The 18,060-nt window shown below is 40.5% G+C and overlaps 1 protein-coding gene and 1 non-coding gene across 2 annotated transcripts in view; one reads left to right on the top strand and one right to left on the bottom strand.

Annotated features, from left to right (window-relative positions):
- NAPEPLD (N-acyl phosphatidylethanolamine phospholipase D) overlaps positions 1-18,060 on the bottom strand; it is a 99,784-nt gene that overhangs the window by 78,631 nt on the left and 3,093 nt on the right. The gene's annotated exons all lie outside the window — the stretch shown is intronic.
- LOC138439950 (U6 spliceosomal RNA) lies at positions 14,002-14,108 on the top strand. Its single transcript, XR_011256888.1, has one exon. It is a non-coding gene; the product is annotated as a U6 spliceosomal RNA (small nuclear RNA).

Consider the following 18,060-nt stretch of genomic DNA (forward strand, 5'->3'; position numbering starts at 1 on the left):
CAGCCCACTGGGCTCCTCTGCCAATGAAAATTTTCAGGCAAGAATACTGAAGTGGGGGTGCCATTTCCTACTCCAAGGGATCCTCCAGATCCAGGGATCAAACGCACGTCTCTTGAGTCTCCTGCATTGGCAGGCTAATTCTTTACCACTAGCGCCACATGGGAACAACCAACTGATGCAACAGGGAAGGGATTCATCTCTGTGAGATGGAGCCTTGAGGAATGGACTTGATACAGGGTTTTAAAGTCAAATCCACAATGGCTATGATCTAATGGATGTGCTGATTGGTTGAATTCATGAAGTCCACTTGAATTCAGACAGTACAGTTAGGTCACAGACAGAAAACTATTTGACCATTGGGATACTTGGCTGCTGGTTCCAACCAATATTCTAAGAAAATCTATTCCAGTTCTTTCCTCTGAAGTTCTGACTGCTTGCTGTCTTGCAATTTCCCCTGACTTTCAAAGCTCACTTCCGCAGATTCTCACTTTGGAGGCTCACCCAGAAAGATCATCTTTTCTTTTACCTGGCTGGTACACTGGTTTGCATTCATCTCTCCAACAAAGCCAGTGATAACTTTCTCCAGGGATTCTCATGGAGATTATTAAAACAACTCAAGGGTGGAAGGTAATAAGTGTTTAATCTACTAGTTAATAAAGATCATTAGAATTTATTGAAAATGGTGTTAGTGATTCAAATGATAAAATTGTTTTATATGAGGACCAGTATGCCAGGCCCCACTAAATTTTGCTATGCTAGTAAAGACTATCTCCATTTTTCCATAGATCTTCTAAAGAAGAACAGGAAGGATATCTTATGGCGAATCTCCCTGAACAAGTTTTTCTTCATTATATTGTTGACCAAAAAAGTAATAGTCAATCTGACAAAGAAACAGAAAATTTTATTCAAGTCAATCTGAAGATTATAACCCATAGTCTTCTAGAAAGCTCTGAGGACTGTTTCAAAGAGGTAAGGATGGGAAAATGCAGGAAACTGGGTTCTTAAAATTTTCTCCTGAAAATATTTAACTATTTGAGGGCCAATCTGCCAGTTTTCCCAGAGTCCAAAATGCTTCATCCTGATCTTTGGCCTGAATTCCTTTCAAGACATATTATAGGTCAGCAACTACAGCAGCTAATGACTTGATCTTTGTAGAACTGAATGGTGGGCTATGCTCTTTATTTTACAGAGCCCTCTTTTTAGTCTTATTTTTGCGAGATTTCAGAGTCATTTCATGATCAATGTGTCCCATGGTGCTAGAAACACTCATTCTTAGATCAGGCAAGGCTTTCATTGACAGGCTACTCAATGTGCTATTACTGGACTAGGCCTTGTTAACAGTAGCCAAAAGCCCACCTGTCTTACTCGTCTGTCGTGGTCCAGGAAATGGTTCCTTCTTGTTGCTTCTCCCCATATCTAGAGTTGCACTATTACAATTATTGATCATATAAAATTATGTATTTGGTTAATTGTTTCAAATCACATAGTCATTATTTTTAATAAAAGAGTCAGCCATACATTTGGTAATGCAAGAAACAACAATATTGTAAAATAGGCAGAATACAAATAATGTAGCTGCTGCTACTGCTGCTAAGTCGCTTCAGTCGTGTCGGACTCTGTGCGACCCCATAGACGGCAGCCCACCAGGCTCCCCTGTCCCTGGGATTCTCCAGGCAAGAACACTGGAGTGGGTTGCCGTTTCCTTCTCCAATGCATGAAAGTGAAAAGTGAAGGTGAAGTCGCTCAGTCATGCCCAACTCTTAGCGACCCCATGGACTACAGCCCACCAGGCTCCTCCATCCATGGGATTTTCCAGGCAAGAGTACTGGAGCGGGGTGCCATTGCCTTCTCCTACATGTGCATACATATAGCATATATTTTCCCAAAGAGACTTCCATTTACATGCTGTAAATAAATGAGTCATTTTGTTTGTCATTCCCTCATCACTTCATTAAGGTGGAGAAATGATTTCATGAATCATTCATGCCTGAAAAGGTCTGCTGTCTTAGAAGCAGCCTGATTTGAGAAAAAGTGACAGATCTACATTTGCGTGTCTTCTGAAGTTCTTGGTAACTGACTTCTAGAAGCAAAAACTGTGTACAGATATTGCAGCCTGATGCTCCCTGAAGGAAAATCCTAAATCACTCCTTTCAAAAGCCTGAGCTTTGCTAATGAGGAACATTGCAATCTGAAGCCATTATGTTTTACTTTAAGCCAGATTTCCTTAACAATTCAAAAGTACAAAGAATCAATCTCAATGCCCTGAAGACTCTCCAGGCTATTGCTCAGCTATTAATCTGGGGAAAAAACCCTATTTTCAACTTAATTGGTTGGAGAACAACCTATAGATATAAAAAAAAAGTGCAATTCACAGCGCGCTAATGAAGAGCTATTCAAGAAATGCTCACGCTGTGTGAGCACTATGTACATTATAAGAAACTTATAAAGCAGCATACTGCTTAATTCACATAAAATTTTTCTGGTCTTATTTGCTTGCTTTATTTTTTCAGTTCCTATCTGCTGCTTCAATGAGTGAAAAGAACTTCTACTAGGCAGAAGTCTTTGAAATACTCTTTGAATTCTGTGCTTATTTTTTATTAAACATTCCTGGCTGAATGACAAATGCTGATGCTGGCAAAGCAGTCACAGTAGGACAAGGGGGCAGGGGTGTAGGTGCTTCATTTTCTCACCACTACTTTGTTACTATTGTTATAAATCTTCAGGCAATCAGTGATGGTTTAACTGCCTATTTAGCCAGATTTTGTTATATCTCAAAAATGAGTTGGGAAACTCTCTATCAAGGCTTAGAATGGTAGAATCTCAGATTCAGAAGAGACCTTAAATCAGGGAAGGTCCTGGCAGAAAACAGGATTCTATACAAAGGGTATAAGTGAAGATAATTTAGTGGCAAGATGATTTACAGGGACATGGGCAGGGTTAAGGGATCCAAAAAGGGATGAAGAACTGAGGTAGGAGATAGATGGGCCCGGGGCTGAGCAGCTGGAGCTTGTCCCCTGTGGAGAGATACTCCAAATGAAGACGAGGAGGAGCTGAGCCCTGCCCAGGTAAGAGACCACATGTTTCTCATTCTCAAGGTCAAGGAGACCTTTCCGACCTCACATGTGCAGAAATGCTCCTCGGAGTTCATAGGGAGGTGGTGACCCCTCATAGTAAATGATGTCAACCTACCCATAGGCCTGTTTACCAGAATACATCTTGACTAAGAGATGTGTGCAGACACAAGGGAGGACCCCAAGATAAAGCAAATATGGACTCAGAACCAGGCAAAGCAAGGAAACTGGCCACAGGCAGCCTGGAAGAAATGCCCCATATGAGTGATTCAAACTACCACAGGGATGTGGGTCTCTCTGAGCCTGCCCATGTGTGCCTATTCACACATACTCTTTTCTCTCCTAATAAACACTTTACTTGTCTCACTCTTTTCTATCTTTGAGGGAATTCATTTCTACAAAGGCTAAGGGCAAGGGGCCTTGTCACTGGCCACTGGTCCCTGGTGGTCAAGTGGTTAGGATTCAGCATTCTAACAGCTGCACCCTGACTTTAATCTCTGGCTGGGAACTGAAATCCTGCTTCAAGCCTCTGCAGGCCACCAGAGATCACAACCACCCAGGACTGACAGTGGACTCGGTACTACTTTGGGTGTGAAGGGCAAGGGCAGAAGACAGTGTTGTGAGTGCTGGAGCTGTGAAGGGAGGGAGCTGTAGTCCTATGCAGAGGAAGACAGAACCACTGCTGGAACTGAACTCTGAGGCAGGGAAGCATCAGGAAGAAGAACTTCCATCTCCCACTCCCCATCCCTTGGCAGTGCCTCCTATTGGATGAACCCTAGGGGAAGCCAGAGGTGGGGAGCCTGGATGGTGATGTAGCTCAGCTCCTACCTGGGTACAGAGATCAGGGTAGAGAGGGACAGATGGATGAGGGAGAAGGGTAGAGGATAACCCAACAGACTCTTAGGGGCCCGCAGGTCCAGTGATTCCCAGACCTGGACAGGCAGCAAAGCATGTGGAGACTGGCTTATTCCTTACATAATAACTTCAGTCCAGCCAACTTTAACTACACACCTAACACAGGCCAAGCCCTGCTAAAAGCAGGTAAATTTGGAGATGCATAAAGCATCATTTCCTGCCTCAGAGGAACTTAGAGCCTAAGTCAGGACAGACCATAGGGAGATAATTTCAGTACAATATGATGTGTATATGTGGTCATCTACTGCAGCACTGTTTTGTAATAGCGAGAGAGGAGGAGAAAGTTATGAGAGTCAGACGTGACTTAGCGACTGAACCCATAAATCCATCACTGGGGATTAGTTAAATAATGACACATCAATTCAGTAGAATCCTATGTAATTGTATATTTATAATTTTAAGTTGTATATTTAAAACTGTATATTCAGTTCAGTTCAGTCGCTCAGTCGTGTCCAACTCTTTGCGACCCCATGAATCGCAGCACGCCAGGCCTCCCTGTCCATCACCATCTCCCGGAGTTCACTCAGACTCACGTCCATCGAGTCCGTGATGCCATCCAGCCATCTCATCCTCTCTCATCCCCTTCTCCTCCTGCCCCCAATCCCTCCCAGCATCAGAGTCTTTTCCAATGAGTCAACTCTTCACATGAGGTGGCCAAAGTACTGGAGCTTCAGCTTTAGCATCATACCTTCCAGAGAAATCCCAGAGCTGATCTCCTTCAGAATGGACTGGTTGAATCTCCTTGCAGTCCATGGGACTCTCAAGAGTCTTCTCCAACACCACAGTTCAAAAGCATCAATTCTTCAGCGCTCAGCTTTCTTCACAGTCCAACTCTCACATCCATACATGACCACAGGAAAAACCATAGCCTTGACTAGACAGACCTTAGTCAGCAAAGTAATGTCTCTGCTTTTGAATATACTATCTAGGTTGGTCATAACTTTTCTTCCAAGGAGTAAGTGTCTTTTAATTTCATGGCTGCAGTCACCATCTGCAGTGATTTTGGAGCCCCCCCAAAATAAAGTCTGACACTGTTCCTACTGTTTCCCCATCTATTTCCCATGAAGTGATGGGACCGGATGCCATGATCTTCGTTTTCTGGATGTTGAGCTTTAAGCCAACTTTTTCACTCTCCTCTTTCACTTTCATTAAGAGGCTTTTTAGCTCCTCTTCACTTTCTGCCATAAGGGTGGTGTCATCTGCATATCTGAGGTTATTGATATTTCTCCCGGTTATTGATATTTCTCCCGGCAATCTTGATTCCAGCTTGTGTTTCTTCCAGTCCAGCGTTTCTCATGATGTACTCTGCATATAAGTTAAATAAACAGGGTGACAATATACAGCCTTGACGTACTCCTTTTCCTATTTGGAACCAGTCTGTTGTTCCATGTCCAGTTCGAACTGTTGCTTCCTGACCTGCATATACGTTTCTCAAGAGGCAGGTTAGGTGCTCTGGTATTCCCATCTCATTCAGAATTTTCCACAGTTTCCTGTGATCCACACAGTCAAAGGCTTTGGCATAGTCAATAAAGCAGAAATAGATATTTTTCTGGAACTCTCTTGCTTTTTCCATGATCCAACAGATGTTGGCAATTTGATCTCTTGTTCCTCTGCCTTTTCTAAAACCAGCTTGAACATCAAGGAGTTCACAGTTCATGTATTGCTGAAGCCTGGCTTGGAGAATTTTGAGCATTACTTTACTAGCATGTGAGATGAGTGCAATTGTGTGGTAGTTTGAGCATTCTTTGGCATTGCCTTTCTTTGGAACTGGAATGAAAACTGACCTTTTCCAGTCCTGTGGCCACTGCTGAGTTTTCCAGATATGCTTGCATATTGAGTGCAGCACTTTCACAACATCATCTTTCAGGATTTGAAACAGCTCAATTGGAATTCCATCACCTCCACTAGCTTTGTTCGTAGTGATGCTTTCTAAAGCCCACTTGACTTCACATTCCAAGATGTCTGGCTCTAGATTGGTGATCCCATCATCATGATTATCTGGGTCATGAAGATCTTTTTTGTACAGTTCTTCTGTGCATTCTTGCCACCTCTTCTTAATATCTTCTGCTTCTGTTAGGTCCATACCATTTCTGTCCTTTATCGAGCCCATCTTTGCATGAAATGTTCCCTTGGTATCTCTAATTTTCTTGAAGAGATCTCTAGTCTTTCCCATTCTGTTGTATATTAAAAGACTTTAAAAAGTTAAGATCTTGATGCAGTTCTATACAATGATCTCTGAGATATATTGTTTTAAAAAAACAGGAGTTGAATGTTGTATATAATATGCTGCCATATGTATTTTTAAAAGGAAGGGAGAAAGGAGAAAAAAAAGAATATAGAGTATATATACATATATATATTCCCCAATGTTCATAGCAGTGCTATTCATAATAGCCAAAACAAGGAAGCTACCTAAATCTTGACCGATAGATAAATGGATGGATAGAAATGATGTATTCTGCACACAATGGAATACTACTCAGCCATAAAAGAGAACAAAATAAAGTCATCTGCAGCAACACGGATGGACCTGGAGATTATCATACTAAGTGAAGTCAGAAAGAGATATATAGAATCTAAAATGTGGCACTAATGAACAAGAGACTCAGACGTAGAGATCAGACTTGTGGTTGCCAAGGGGGACGAGGGAGGGGCAGAGGGATAGACTGGGAGTATGGGGTAGGTAGATGCTATTATATTTAGACTGGAGAAACAACAAACTCTTACTGTGTGGCACAAGCAGCTATATCCAGTCTCCTGGTATGAACTACAATGGAAAAGACTATAAAAAAGAATATGCATGTGTGTGTAACTGACTCACTTTGCTGTACAGCAGAGGTTGGCACAACACTGTAAATCAACCATAATTCAATTTAAAAAAACACTTTGGGGTTCAGCATGGCTTTGAGGGAGATGAAACTGGAGATACAGAGGCTACACTACTGTTCCAGTCCTTGAAACACAGGTACATTTAATAAACACAGGTACATTTAATTCCATCAGGTGACCTTGAAACAACTGGGCCAGCAGCAAATTCAAAATCAAAATCATCTCTACTTACAAAGAAGGTGTGGTGTATACATATATATATATATACATACACACACAATATAGTATTACTCAGTCATAAAAAAGAATGAAATATTGCCATTTGCGCAATATGGATGGATCTGGAGAATATCATACTAAGCAAAGTCAGAGAAAGACAAATATATGATATCACCTATATATGGAATCTAAAAAGTAATACAAATGAATACAAAACAGAAACAGACACACAGACATAGAAAACAAATCTATGGTTCCCAAAGAGAAAGGGGACAGGATAATTAGAATGGGATTGACAGATACACACCACTATATATAAAATAGATAAACAACAAGGATTTACTGTATAGGACAGGGAACGATATTCAATATCTTGTAATAACCTACAATCGAAAAGGATCTGAAATTATATACATATATATGTGTATGTATATATATAAACTGAATCACTTTTCTGTATCCCTGAAACTAGCACAATATTGTAAATCAATTGTACTTTAATTTAAAAAATCATCTCTGATTAATTTCCCTTTTTCATCATGATGAGATCAATGTTTAACATATTATAGATGTTCAGTACATTATTATAGATTGACTGGCAGTTCATAAGACTAAGAGGATTTTAAGATTTATATCCAGTTTTAACATTAACTCAAAGTTCACATATTTAAACCTTTACTTATATTTGGTCCAAGAAATTTAATTAAATAAGCCAGTAGGTTGAGAGAGAAAGAAACCCTTGGAGGAGGAAAGCATAGATTTTAGAGTCAGAAAGCCTGAGATTAGATTCAAAGTTCAGACTTTCATTCATTTTGTACCTTGGCAAGTGGCCTAATCCCCTTGAACCTCAGTTTTCTCACCTCTCTAATGTGAATAAAGAAACACCACCACCTGCCATTCTATTTTCTACTCCTCCACCCTCCTCCTCCTGAGCAAAGAATGCAAATTAGTGAAGTTTAGTTTTCTAAGTGCTTCCACTTAGAAACACATAAAGGAGCCCCATACAACTTCCAAGCCATAGTCCAAGGTACCATGTATACATTTTATCCTTTACCAGCTACACTCATCTTGAAGACAGACACCAAAATCACAGACTCATTCATCTGTTCAACAACTTCTGAGCTCCCCCACAGGACTAGACATGGTGCAACTTGTTGGGGTAAAACAGAGGTGGGTAAAACACGCATGGTCCTCACTCTCACAGAGGCCATGCTAGCATCCCCCACAGGGGATGCTAATAAGAGGTCAGGGCTAACAGGTACAATGAATTAATCCACAAACAAACATACAATTGATATTTGTGAAAAGTGCAGTGAAGGAAAAGAAGGTGGACATGAGACAAAAATGAGCAATGTCACTTCTACTGTGGGCATCTCAGGGCAAGTTCTCTAGAAGCAGGGCCTGAAGTGGGGAGCCTGTGCAAGTGATTCATTGAGACAGCACTCCCAGGAGTCCGGAAGGGAGTAACAGCAGCGGAATGAGGGGAGGGGGAGAATCTGGGCAAAGATGGGGTTTCGGGGGAACTTTAGCTACAGCCTGATCCCACCAGGAGCTCTGAAGCTTCAGTTCAGAACCAAATCCGTCCTGCTCAGAGGCAAGAGGCCTGAGCTGCTTTACTCCTGCTTCAATTGACAGTTGGTTAAGACCACCTTCTTGGGGAAGAATAACCTCCCAAGCATCTTCCAGCCAGGCAGTTCCCACCAGTCAAAGGCAGTGCTCTAGAGAAAGGTGCAGGTGTGAGCAGTTAGCAGCAGCCACACCTGCAGTGGCTAAGGGATGTATGTCCACTACCTGGGTACACCAGATGAGGTGGGGCATCAGCAGCATCTGCTACAGGGTGTCTGGGGAGGCTTTGTTGAAGAAGTGACTTTCGAGTGAAGACTTGAAGGATGAGGGAGAGTTAGCCAAAAAACGTGTATCCCAGGCTCAAGAGACATGTGTCTGATGAAAAACAAAAAGATTGGCAGGGCTGGAGAACTGTGCTGCAGAAGAAAGTGGATCTAGATTATTTTGGGGAAAGCCCAGGCCATTTTGGAGTTTATTCTAAGGACAATGAAAAAACATTGAAAGGCTTTAAGTGGGGAAGAGACATAATTCTCCCCTCAGTGTTTTTATAGCTCTTTGGACTGGTCAGGAATGAGTGAGGAGGAAAGGGGAGACGCTGGGAAACCAGATAGGAGGCTGGTTTACAGACGTCTGGGCTACAAGGGATAGTGGTTTTGACTACAGTGGAATGGGAATTGAAAGGAAAAGATGGACTCAGGATATATTTTGATCATAGAACCAACAGAATTTGATAATGAATAGTCTGTGATGAGGGAAGTTTTATATCCTGATGGAAGATCAAAATAAGAATTTATATTTATATTATTTCCCCCTCTTTTGTCTATAATCAGCAAAACACAAGCTTAAAGCCTGGTCTTGGGGATGCTTTCTTTTCCTGGTGGCTGGTAGGGCATACTGAAAGAAACTGACAATAAAGCAAGGGTCACGCGAGTGTATGTTCCTCCCTTCTTTGTCTCGTCACAACAAAGATTTGGAGTGACGCAAGCAAACAAAATAGCCACTCTGCAACAGCTAACTAAACTTCTGGAGATTAAATTGTGTATTAGTTTTCTATGGCGGCACAAGTCAATACAAATTTAGGGGCTTACCATGTCCATCTACGATTTCACAGGTTTCAAAGGAGGCTGAGCATGCTTACCTGAGTAAGCTTACCTGAGTTCTCTGCTCCAGGGTCTCACAAAACTACAATCAAAGTGTCAGTTCAGGGCTGGGGCCTGGGGTCCTCTTTGGGGTCACCTGAGGCCTGGGGTCCTCTTTGAAGTATACACGGTTGTTGGAAGAATTCACTTCTTTGTGGCTGCAGAACTCTTATTTCTTACTTCTTCAAGGCTAGCAGTAGAATGTCTTACCTCCAGACCCTGGGAAAGGGCTTACCTATTAGGTGAAGTCTTCCCAGGGCTACCTGATTAACTTAAACTCAATTCACTAGGAGCTTTAATTCCTTCTGAAAAATCCCTTCATGCTTGCCATATAATGTAATCTAATCACAGGAATGAGAGTCAGTGGGAGGGGATTATATTAGGGCATGGGTCATTGGGGGTCATCTTAGAATTCTGGCCACCACACACTGAAACTAAAAAGAGATCAACAGAAAAAAGTTTCATGCCAGCTTATGGATTTGGTAGGAATTTTTAAAAATACCTATATATTAAATTATACTTTAGGGTTAGCTATCTCTGGTAGCTCAGACGGTAATGAATCCACCTGCAAAACGAGAGACCCAGGTTTGATAACTGGGTCGGGAGGACCCCCTGGAGAAGTGCATGGCAACCCACTCCAGTATTCTTGCCTGAAGAATTCCATGGACAGAGGAGCCTAGTGGGCTATAGTCCATGAGATCACAAAGAGTTAGACACAACAGAGTGACTAACAGTACTACTACTACTAGCTATAGCTATCTCTATACAAACTTGGTGAAATCAGCCAGGGTTAAGAAGAGAGGGATGCATACAAGAGATCCAGGTAGACAGAAAACCAAACTGACTTGACTAGCTTCTCTGTTCCAGGTTGACTGGAAACCTAAAGTTTTACTTATTTATTTCTGGTTGTGCTGCGTCTTCCTTGCTATGTGCTGGCTTTCTCTCATTGCAGAAAGCAGGGTTTACTCTTTGTTGCGGTGCGTGGGTTTCTCATTGCAGTAGCTTCTCTTGTTGCTGAGCATGGGCTATTAAGTGCAGTGGGCTTCAGTACTTGCAGTGCAGGGGCTCGATAATTTAGAGCATGGGATGTAGAGCACTGACTCAGTAGCTGTGGCACAGGGGGCTTAGTTGCTCCGTGGCATGTGGGAACTTCCTGAAACAGGGATTGAACCCTTGACCCCTGTATTGGCAGGCAGATTCTCAAACACTAGACACCAGGTGAGCCCCTCCCTGAAAATCTAAATTACGTAATTGGCAGATCATCATTCCTATAGTTTCTGAACTGCCTATTTTCTCAGGTACCAGATAATAGAGAAAATGTTGAAAATAGGTTCAATTCTCACTTTTGTAAGAATCTTATACTCATATGTGTTGAATAGCATCCTGTGACCCAGGTGATTTCATAGGTGTATTTGTGTTGATCTTTATAAAAGCTTCTCCAATATTAAATTAGAACCTATACTCTTATCTTCTATATTCCTTCTCTACCAGACCCGTTGGATGCTTCCCATGAAGATTTAATAAGTTTAAGTCTATCCTAAAGATGTGACTTAGTGACTGAGCACACACACACACACACACACACACACACACACCCTACTGGAGAATATCTTTTTAGAAGGCACTGTAGGTCTTCACTACAAAAAAGACAGAGTCTCTAGGAAGATTTGTGGAGTAAATGGAGCCCAGGGGAAGAAACATTTAGTACATATCAATCCAATGTGAGTCAAGGAGCACTGAATGGATAATCAACAGAGAACAAGATGAGGAGGCAATTCATGATTTAAGAGTCCTAGAAAGACCACAGAGTATGCAAAGATCCTCGAAGTTTGGAGTCATCTAGGCTAGCAGACAGAGAACACGATAGCACCCCACTCCAGTACACTTGCCTGGAAAATCCCATGGACAGAGGAGCCTGGTAGGCTGCGGTCCATGGGGTCGCGAAGAGTCGGACATGACTGAGCGACTTCCCTTTCACTTTTCACTTTCATGCATTGGAGAAGGAAATGGCAACCCACTCCAGTGTTCTTGCCTGGAGAATCCCAGGGACAGGGGAGCCTGGTGGGCTGCCGTCTATGGGGTCACACAGAGTGGGACACGATTGAAGTGACTTAGCAGGAGCAGCAGCAGACTAGCAGAAAATGAAGGTGAGGAAGACAGAAAATCAGATTTTGCTATCATCATAAATCCTGGACTTAATTTCCTATAGAAGAGAGACAGTGGCCTGAATGGATGTAAGTGGGAGTTCAGATTTTTCAGCAATTACTTTTCTTCTACCACACTTGTTTATAATTGATTCCTAGTTAATAAACACAAACCAGAACTTTGAAGGATCTGAAATTGTCTGTATAAAGTACCCTACATTTTCCTCTGCCTCTGTCCTCAAGGACAAATCAGGTAATCTATAAGAATGACAAACACAGACACACTTTCACACACTCAAACTCAGAAACATTCAGGGCATGGAAAAAAATGCATAAGGACTTTGACAATAGTCATGTGGGGGTGGGGCATGAGTACATTCCCAAGGATTGACTGTGGCCTCTGTTCCCATGGTGATTATACATTCAACTCAGGGCCTCCTTCCCACTCAGTGTAACCTCCATGAAGAGGCAAAAAAACAAAAGGAAATAAAGTTAAAGCACTTCAGTGAGTCCACACTGGGCACAAAGGCTGCCAGTACCACAGCCAGATGCAGGGAGCTGCTCCAGTCGTCACAGTACACGGCTCACAGTTCGCTCATAGCTCCCTCCTCATTAGAGGGCCACTGTAGAAAATGCTGGGTCAGGAGAGCTTTGTGAAACATGCAAAGACTTTTTTACTCCAGTTCATTTGCAATTTGCTTTATTACCTTATTAGTTATGCCCAGATGAACAATTCTAAATTTCTCTTCCTATATCAATTTCTAAGAACCTCTGTGACTAATGTGTGTGTGTGTGTGTGTGTGTGTGTGTGTGCGCGCGCGTGTGTATGAGTGCGTGACTGTGATACGTGATGATCAGTAGATAGATACAGTACTTTTCCCACATGGTTCTTCTCCCACAACACAAAATTTTTTTGGAACTGTAACTTCTTTTTTGCCTAAAATTCAACTTTTTATTTTGAAGTAATTGTAGATTCACATGCAATTGTAAGAAATAATATAGAGAGATCTTATGTGCCCTTTATCTATCTTGTCCAACAGTAATATTGTTCATAGCTGTAATACAAATCACACCCAGGAAATTAACTTTTGATATCAAGTCTAAAAATTCTTCATCTAGCCCTACATCCCAAAGATTTTATATTATGTGTTTTTCTAAAAGTTTTATAGTTTTACGTTTAAGTCTATGATTCAATTTTAGTTGATTTTTATATAAGGTGTGTGATTTAGGCTGAGATTCACTGAGGGAAGTGGGGAGGGTATCCAGAAATATCCAATTGCTCCAGCACCATTTGTGGGAAAGGGTATCCTTTGACCATTAAATTACTTTCTCATATTTGCCAAAAATTAGTTGGCTAGATGTGTGTGGGTCTATTTCTGGCTTGAGATAATCACAAAAGATTGAGATGAAAATGACAAAGCTTCAAGAACTTGGAGAGATGATAATAAACATGGAAGACAGATTGAAACATGTATAATATCATATATGAAACAAATCGCTAGTCCAGGTTTGATGCATGATACTGGATGCTTGGGGCTGGTGCACTGGGATGACCCAGAGGGATGGTACGGGGAGGGAGGAGGGAGGGGGGTTCAGGATGGGGAACACGTGTATACCCGTGGTGGATTCATGTTGATGTATGGCAAAACCAATACAATATTGTAAAGTAATTAACCTCCAATTTAAAAATAAATAAATAAATAAACATGGAAGACAGATAAAGTAATTCATCATAAAGAGAACTGTTATCCCCAATAAAGAACTCACTGAGTGGAATATCAGAATATGTAAACAAAGAGAATTTTCCTAAAATGAATAAAGATGTGAATCTGCAGATTGAAAAAATTTATTGTGTTACCTGAAATTTTGATGAAAATCACTGAACACAAAAATTACTCAAAAAAAGAAAAAAATTACTCAATATTAAGATATATCCATAGTTAAGTTATTAGAGTTCAAGAATAACCTTTTTTTTTTTCAGATTTTCAAACAGACAAAGTGAGCCATATTTAGGGTAGTTAAAAAAAATCTGGTTAGCCTCTGTTTCTCCAAAGCAATATTGAAGAAAATAATGGAGCCGTGTTTATGAAATTCTGAGCAAATGAAAATGTGACCCAAGTGCTCGCTTCGGCAGCACATATACTAAAATTGGAACGATACAGAGAAGATTAGCATGGCCCCTGCGCAAGGATGACACGCAAATTCGTGAAGCGTTCCATATTTTTGCTGGTGCATGGGGATGACCCAGAAAGATGTTCTGGGGAGGGAGGTGGGAGGGGGGTTCATGTTTGGGAATGCATGTAAGAATTAAAGATTTTAAAATTTAAAAAATAAAAAACTAAAAATTTAAAAAAAAAAAAAAAAAAAAAGAAAATGTGACCCAAGAACATCAAGCCCAGATAAAATATTGTTCAAGGATAAAGACAAAAGCAGATATTCTCAAACATGAAAAGCTTAAAGGAATTTGACATCCATAAAGAAACTTTCAAAACAATAAAACTAGCAACAACTATTTGAGAATGAAATTCAGTCAAAAGATTAAGCAGTTTAGAAAAGCCACATAAAAGGACTGGTGATAAACATCAACCCATTTAAATATTATGACCATACCAACAAATAGTGCTGAGACAATTAGACATCCCATGCAGAAGAACAAAGTTGGACATCCTATCTCATATGATATTATAAAAATTAACTCAAAATGGATCAAAGACGAAAATGAAAGAACTAAAATTATAAAACTCTTGGAAGAAAACACAGATGTAAATCTTCATAATCTTTGTGCATTTTTTTTAATATGACACCTAAAACACAAGCAACTAAAGAAAAAAAACAAAAACACTGGACTTCATCAAATAAAACTTCTGTGCTTCAGAGACTCAGTAGAGAGACTGGAGAAGCAGGGTCTGAAAATGAGTAGGAATCAGAGGCCAGGCAGGATGCCTATAACACTGCCACCACTGGGAGTTCAGTGCCTCCAACACTGCTAGGCTCTCCAAAGGCCACTTCTGCTGTAAGTCATTTCCTCACCTCCCCTACACTCCCTCAGACATCAAAGTCAAACTCAAAATCCCAATGAGATACCATTTCACCTCCACTAGGATGGCTAAAATTTTAAAAAGAGACAGTAACAAGTAGTGGTATGGATGTGCAGACATTAGAACACTTACGTGCTGCTAGTGGAAATGTAAAGTGGTTTAGCACTTTGGAAAACAATATGATGGTTCCTCAAAAAGTTAAGTGTAGAGTTACCATTTGACACAGCAATTCCACTCCTAGATATATATCTGAGAAAAGAAAACGGATGTCCACTTGTATACTGATGTTCATAACAGCATAAATCATAAGAACAAAAAGGTGGAAATGGCCCACAGGTATATATCCATGAAACAATATTATTCAGCAGTGAAATGAATGAAGGACTTACATGTTCAACAACATGGATGGACCCTGAAAATACTACGTAAAGTGAAGGAAGTAGAGTCATTGGTTCTAAGAAACAAGTATGCTCAACGATTATATGAAAGACTACACATTCTATTATGCCATTATTAGAAATGTCTAGAAAAGGCAAAACTGTCAAGAAACAAAGCAAATTTTTTTTGGTAGTTACCTAGGGTTGGGGAAAAAGGTAAGAGTGGAGGTTGACAGCAAAGGGTATGGGTTTCTTTTTTTTTGAGGTAATTAAAATATTCTGGAATTGGTGGTGATGGTGACCCAACTCTGTGAATACACTGAAAGTCACTGAACTGTATAATTTAAGTGGCAGAATTACATGACGTGTGAATTATTTCAAAATTGCTACTAAGACTTGGATATTTGAATAGATATCTTAGTTGTTCTGCTTTTAAGATTTTCTCTGAAAAAAAAATTTTCTGTCTTTCTATAGTTTTATCATTATGATATGTCTAAGTGTAGATGTCTTAGTTTATTCTACTTCAAATTTGTTCAGATGTTTAGACATGTTTTAGTGTTTTCCATCAAATTTGGGTGTTTTGGATCATTACTTCTTCAGAGATACTTTCCCTCCCTTTCTCTCTGTACTTTCTGTCTGGCACTCCCATTATGTGCATGTTGGAATGCATGAAGGTATCTCAAAGAAATCTGAGGATCTGTTCATTTTCCTTCATTTTTTTTCTCTTAAACCCACAGACTGTTAATCTCAGTTGATCTGTCATCACTTTCTGGCTCTTTCTTCTAACCTGTTCATAGCTGCTGTTGAGCCCATCCATCTCATTTATTTTATCTTTTAATTCCAGGCTTTTGATTTAAAGATAATTACTATGTCTTTGTTGATATTCTGTATTTGATGAGACATAATTCTCATACCTTCTTTTAGTTGTTTAGACATTGTTTCCTTTAGTTTTGTGAACATTTTAAAAACATCTTATTTTAAAAGGTCTTTGTCTTATTAAGTTCAATGTCTTGGCTTCCTCAGCGACATTTACTTTGATGTTTTTTTCCTGTGCATGACTGTATTTTCTTAGTTCTTTGACCTGTAATTTTTTTGTTGAGAACTAGACACTTAGTATAATGTGTCAGCTCTGGATGTCAGATTCCACTCTCTCCCAGATACAGTCGCCGCTGCTTGCTTTAGTGACTTCTCTAAATGAATTCCTTAAAGTCATGTGTTACCACTGAAGTTTCTGCTCAAATAGCTTAATGGTCAGCTAATAATTATACAGATACTTCCACGAATGCCTAGATCCAATGAACTTCTCAGTCGTTGTCAGAAGCTCTGTGTATACCTTCAACACTTGGCCAGGCAGTTGACAACTCAGCCTTAGCCTTTTCTTCCTGCTTGCACAGAGCCTCAAGGTCAGCCAGTGGGTTCTCAGGTCTCTCCCGGGCGTGTGTACAGCCCTGAGTATGCACACAGCCACAGACATGTGCGTGTCTTTCCAGATTCCCAGAAATATGCCTGGGCTTTTCAAAGCCTCTATAGGTAGACCTCAGAGATCTTGTAGGTTCAGTTCCAGACTACCACAATAAAGTAAATATTGTAATAAAGTGAGTCACATGAATTTTTCAGTTTCCCACTTTACATAAAAGTTATGTTTATACTATACTGCAATGTGCAATAGCACCATGTCTAAAAAGCCAATGTACAGACCTTAATTTAAAAATCATCTCTTGCTAAAAAGTGCTACCCATCATCTGGGCCTTAGTAACATTCAAGATCACTGACATCACAGATCATCATAACAAATATAATAATAATGAAGAAAGTTTGGAATACTGTGAGAATTACCAAAATGTGACATAGAGACACAAAGTGAGCAAACCCAGGAGAAAATGGTGCCAATAGGGTTGCCGCGAAATTTCAATTTTTAAAAGTCACAACATTTGAGAGACACAAAAAAGTATAGAGCAGTAAAATGAAGTATCCTTATATGGACAGCTGAGGCCCTAGCTTTTTCTTTTAAGCTTCTTGGTTGCCTATTGTTTGCCCTTATCATTATCTGCTACCTCCAAGCAGCCACCTAAAGTTAGACAGCTGCCTCTAAATATTTTCGACAAACATCTCCAGAAGAAGGCTTCTGGCCTCAAGTCAGGTCAAATAAAGGCAAACTTACAAGTGAGGTCATCCAGAAAAGCATGAAAAGTGAAAAAAGTAGAAGTGTTAGTTGCTTAGTCATGTCAACTCTTTGCAGCGCCATGGACTGTAGCCCACCATGCTCCTCTGTCCGTGGAACCTTCCAGGCAAGAATACTGGAGTGAGTTTCCGTTTCCTTCTCAGGGGTCAAGTCGCGTCTCCTGCCCTGACAGGCAGGTTCTTTACCGCTGAGTCGCCAGGGAAGCCCCAGCAGAGCGTGAGACAGGTCAAATAATTTACATCCTCTGGATTCGAGGCCTTGAAGGAATTCCAACCCAGTTTTGCCCTTTCTAGTGGCTGCCAGGCTGCTGATTTTCACCTTGGTTGTAGGATCCTGGTTTTTAAAGGTACCACGGAGTTAGGGGCAAGGGACTAAAGACAGACTTAAACACTATAATTTTAAACCCTTAAGTTAGAACAGTATGAAGCTCAGTATTCTTACTGAGATGTTGGTGTTTTTACTGGATAAAAAAAAAATAGCACCCCAGATTACCACAAGCCTTGTTTAATTTTCAGAGTTTTGAAAATGTTGATTCTGGCCATTTTTATTTTTCACTAGACCACCAGAGAAGTCTCATATT

The sequence above is a fragment of the Ovis canadensis genome, chromosome 4, assembly GCF_042477335.2.
Source record: "Ovis canadensis isolate MfBH-ARS-UI-01 breed Bighorn chromosome 4, ARS-UI_OviCan_v2, whole genome shotgun sequence".
Lineage (NCBI taxonomy): Eukaryota > Metazoa > Chordata > Mammalia > Artiodactyla > Bovidae > Ovis > Ovis canadensis.